The sequence below is a fragment of the Mastomys coucha genome, unplaced genomic scaffold (genome assembly GCF_008632895.1).
Source record: "Mastomys coucha isolate ucsf_1 unplaced genomic scaffold, UCSF_Mcou_1 pScaffold7, whole genome shotgun sequence".
NCBI classification, from domain to species: Eukaryota; Metazoa; Chordata; class Mammalia; order Rodentia; family Muridae; genus Mastomys; species Mastomys coucha.
In genome coordinates this window covers 5,216,532-5,221,768 of record NW_022196913.1, presented here as the reverse complement: position 1 = coordinate 5,221,768, position 5,237 = coordinate 5,216,532, and the positions used below count along the sequence as shown (strand labels likewise).

Here is a 5,237-nt window from a genome sequence, read left to right as displayed (position 1 = left end):
AAGAAAGAAAGGAAGGAAGGAAGGAAGGAAGGAAGGAAGGAAGGAAGGAAGGAAGGAAGAAAAGAAAACAAGGTCACAGTTCACACCAAAGACAAACAGAAAAATCACAAAATTCTAAATGATAGGAGACATAGGTCATTTGCTGAAAGACAGATTCATATTCAGTTAGTTAAACTATCCTTCAAAAACAATGGTCAAATGAAGACCCTGTTAGTCAGATAAAGCACTGATAAAATTTCTTAGAAGTGGTACTCAAGTACTGAATTGTAGGAAATGTAAAATGAAGCTATTTTATGACAGGTAAAATGTATAAAACCGAAGATTAGATTCACAGGAATTGACATCAGAATTGGTAAAACCGAAAGTATTTAATTACTAATTCTTTTTTGAAACAATTGTACAATGTAAAGAAAAATTTGAAGGAACATATGAATATATTGTTGACTAATGGCATATAGAAAATCAAAATTATTATTACAATTCCACAGATGCTCTGCAGGAAAAACTCAGATAAAATGGTTGTATTTTAATACTAATATAAGGTCATATAATGTCATCTATAGTGGAACTGTGATTAATTAGAGCTTACATTTGAATTCTACAAATGATTAGGAGTGATTTTGATGAAAGACTTCTGTGTCTTCATTATGGAGAAGGTCACATGTGGTTCACATTATTCAAGTTTATATAATGATGCACTGGAAAGCATTTATTTCATTGTATATAAATAAAAACTTCATAAACTTAAAAGTATAAAATATGAAAATCTCTATTTTATTATTATGTTCACAGGATGTTATACAATTCAATATTACTTGATGAAAAATAACATGATAGAATTTAAGGTAGATCCTTATCAATTACTAACTTTAGAGAATAAAATATCCTACCTGAGAATTTGCCAGTATCCCAAGGTCTTTGTCTGATGAGTTTTATATTTAGATGCCATTGGTGTCAGGTGTTGAAGAAGGCTGGAAAGTTTAGAGATCATGTGAAAAAAATAAAGTTTAGAATAAATATTTTTTCATTTACTCATTCTTTTTATTTTTTAAACATTTACTTATTTAGTGTGTGTGTGAGAGAGAGAGAAAGGCAGAGACAAAGTAACAGAGAGAGAAACAGAGAGACAGAAAGAGACAGGAGAGAGAGAGACAGAGACAGAGAGAGACAGAGACAGAGAGAGAGAATCACAAGACACAACACATGCTAGAGGAAAACTTGTATTACAAGTCAAAACCAAACATCATTTGGGTCCTAGGGATCGAATTCAGATCATCAGTCTTGGCAACCGCCACTCTCTGATCCACCTCACTGGCCCCATTTCACTTGTTCATGCATTGTATTTCTTACTTTTCCTGAGACCTAATAAAATCAATTTAAGGAGAGAGCACCCATTCTACCATACAGTTTCAGGTGATAAACTTAATTTACTTGGGGAGATCATGGCAACAGGATCAGGAAGCAAGCTGGTCACATTAAACCCACAGTCAAGAATCAGAGGATGAAAAGAAAGCAGGGCTAGATTATAAACACTCATGATCCCCCCAGCCCCTGTGACCCACTTTCTTCAGGAAGAGTTCATTCCCTAAAATTTCTAAAACCTTCCTAAATAGTGCCACCATCTGAGTACATTTTCACACACATGGGCCTTTAATAAATATTTCATATTTAAATCTGCTGTCTGGCAATTTCCTCCAAAGTAAAACATTCTTCCCTGGAGGGAAGCTCACTGAAACTTTGGAAAATCAAAAAGGAGGAGGACATTTATAAGGCAGGAAGTAAATATCTCATAAATTCCAGGGAATCCCTGAAATTTAGCAGATTCACAAGGCTCCACCCTCCTTAAGTTTATACAAGCATCAAGGACTGATGAGGAGAGGAAATTTCAGACCTGTCAAGCTATCTGCAAATTGTGTTCATAGCTTCAGGGTTCCAGGTTTCATGAGACTCATCACTGCTGCTATGGATTTATAGTGATGAAGGCTTAGGTCATCCATTTTAATCTATACTTGTAGGTAACATCAATAAACTTGTTGGCTCACCAAGTTTCACTGAGGTGATATTGTTCCTGTTTCTGTGATTTGTTCTTTGAGCTGAGGTGACATTTGTTCATATCATCCCAGGAATAGTTTCACACAACAAACCCTAACACATGCTTTAGTAGTACATTGGGTCCACAAAATAAGAGACTGATAAAATGTGCAATTAAACAACAAAATGTTTTGCATAGCAGACACTAATCTTAGATTTCTGCATGGCGTTTTTTTTTTCCCAGCTCAATTTAGATACTTTCAGAAGCATTCAGGAGCATGGAAAAAATGTGAAAAGGTGAAGTTTGGGGGGGTGGGCAGATAAAAGCGAATGGAAAGCAATTCTTCTTAACCGAGATCTGACTCCTCTCAGAAGCACAAGGCTTTATTGGAGAGCTGCTGTGGGAGCTGTGGTGCTTAATTTCCTGTCATTAATGAGAAGTAAATCTAACAGGCAATGATGGTGTTTACATGGTATCTTCTAACATGTAAGAGTAGCCAGGCTAACAATCAAGCCTGACCAAGCTTTTTGTTAAAGCAAACATTCCAAGCTAATCTTCCAATCAAGGGAACAATTTCCAATATAGTTCTGACTTAGGTTTTTCTCATGCTATTTTATTCTTTAGTTGCACATCTTGCTTAGAGAGTAAATAGGACAGAGGAGAAGAGAGTTATTTTTTTGTTCGTTTCAAGAATGTGTCTGCATACCATCAAATGCTGTCTCACACAAGGTCCACATCTTTTGTCAATGGAGAAGTAGATGAATTATGTGAAATCCCCTGCTCATTAGAGTAAGAGATTAATAGTTCCAGGTGGTTACTAAGAAGGTGGTCAGTCTCCCCACTTTGCTAGTGGTTCAGTGGAAGTCTTTCCTGTTTTCCGTGAGACACTGGGATTCGTGCTAGACAGTGTACAGAAATCATGCATTATCTTCAGTCCTCTTTGTACATCTCCCATTTCCAACAATCATATTTCAATCATCAAAAATTATTTGGAATAGCATTTTAATTTCTGAATGGAAATATCTTGGCTCTCTCTAAAAGAGAGGAGATCTTAATTTTTAAATCAGGAAGACCTCAATTTTACTTCTAAATGATGTTACCGATTAACTCTAAGACTGTGTGCCAGTATTTTTAATCTCCCCTGTACATTAGTTTTACTTATCCTCATGTGGTTATTAAAGACTAGAGATAGAAGTAGTCTCTATATGTAAAGCACTTATTGTACAAGCATATGGACCTAGGTTCACATCCTCAACACCCACATAAAAGCAAGGACCTTCAGGGTAAGCCTGTTATCCCAGTGTTGAACATACATGGCAGGATTCCTGTGGCTTGTTGGCCAGTGTGTCTGTCCACTTACTGAGCTCTCTAGGTTTTTCTGAGAGACACTGACATCTAAATAGGGTAGAAAAGGTTACACACACACACACACACACACACACACACACACACACATATATATACACATATGTTACATATATATGTATATACATCTGTGTGTATGTGTAAATATATATACTTATATATATAAATTTAGAATAAAAACATACTTTATACCCCCATATCTACTATAAACTGTTTACTATATATAAAACTACAAAAATTATGTCTAACAAGCTATTTGAAACATGAATCAATATCAGCATGTTTAAAACAGGTAGTATAGACCCATATCTTCAAACCTTAATCATTTCTTTTTGGAGAAAATATGTCTTTTCTTGTAATATTCTGAGCTACTATACAACTATATATACAACTGATACAAAAGTATCAGTATATTTACTGATACTCTCATGCACACCAGTATATCTTGCTCCTGTCTAACAGTGCCTAGTGTCTGTATAGCAGCCTTTTCTTTCCTCCCTACACCTGTCCCAGATATGGTCCTACTTTTGACTGCTGAGGTCACCCTCTTTAATTTTTCTCATGTGAGTTAAGTCATGTGGCATTGGTCTGTCTCTGCCTAGCTTATTTCACTTAACATGATGATTTCTAGATAATATTATTATCAATAGCAGTAGGACCATGAAAGACAGCCCGGTCGAGCACAGGCTTGAAATCCCAGTGATCCTGTAGAGATAGTAGGTGTTTTGCTACGCTCACAGACACTAGGCTCCTGACACAAGGCTGGAGCCCTCCACAGATTTGTGGCCATAAGTCACGTAAAGGCGACACTCCAAGCCCCTCCACAGGTAGAGTATTTGACCACAGGTCACATAGCCTTAAGACAGATCTCTATTTTAATGAGGTACCTAAAGGCCTGGAGGCTTAGCTAATAAACTCCCCGTCTCAAAAGGTATTTAACCTCAGGCCCAACTCTGAGAAGTGGGGTATGCTTTTATTCATCTGTAACCCTCCTGGCTTGAGGGCTGCCTCTCATAACCATACCTCTCTGCCCACCTCCTGCTATTTGCCATGCCTGGTTACATAGGAAGTCCCGCCTCTACAGAGACCAAAGAAGCTCCTGATTGGGCCGGCATGCTGACGAACTTGGGGGAGGGGTTTTGCCTCACCTGTTCTACCTATTGGCTTGTAACAAAGAATCATTAAATTCAAGATGCCTGGGTGACCATACCTCCTTAATGCTGTCTAATTTTTGGTGCCTCCCATGTGGGTAAGATTAATTATGGCTAGCCTACTTTCTCCTGACTCCATATTCCAGAATAACCATTCTCTATTGTTACTGCTCGACAGTAACACTCATCATCTTCTCTACAATGACAATAAGTTCCTTAAAACCATGGACTGTCTCTTTTCCTAGGAATCCACCATAGGGAGCAATGGAACAGGCCTTCACCTAAGAGCTGGCTAATCTCCAGCAGAAGGCCTCTCAGCACTCCCAGGCATGGCCTCCACGAAGACAAGCCAGTAGCTAAACAAGCCAAGGACTCTAGTCCCCATGTGGGACCCAGCTGGAGCTTTCCCCTCTTTTCCCCCTGGGCCCCTGGGCCATGACCCTCTTCTCAGCCCTTCTGTGGCTCCCAGATGAGCCTGGGTGCCCAAGAGCTTAAGAACCAGAGGGCCCCTGCCTCCTTGCAGGCCTAGGGACTCCCAAGCCAGATAGAGCAGTCCCTGGGGACCTCAGACTGCACTTCCCCACCCCTGGAGCAGTGTTCTGTGACTTCTCATAGCCCAGCACCAGATGGGTGCAGGAGTAGAGTAAGCACAGTCAAACTCCAGTGTCCTGCCTCCCTGAGTGCCCTGA

The 5,237-nt window shown here is 39.0% G+C and overlaps 1 long non-coding RNA gene across 1 annotated transcript; it reads right to left on the bottom strand.

The window, feature by feature from the left end:
- Window positions 1-900: 900 nt before the first annotated feature.
- On the bottom strand, window positions 901-4,468 carry LOC116081886. Its single transcript, XR_004115067.1, has 3 exons — window positions 4,421-4,468; window positions 2,739-2,931; window positions 901-971 (listed from the first exon to the last, which is right to left on the bottom strand). It is a non-coding gene; the product is annotated as an uncharacterized LOC116081886 (long non-coding RNA).
- Window positions 4,469-5,237: the final 769 nt, after the last annotated feature.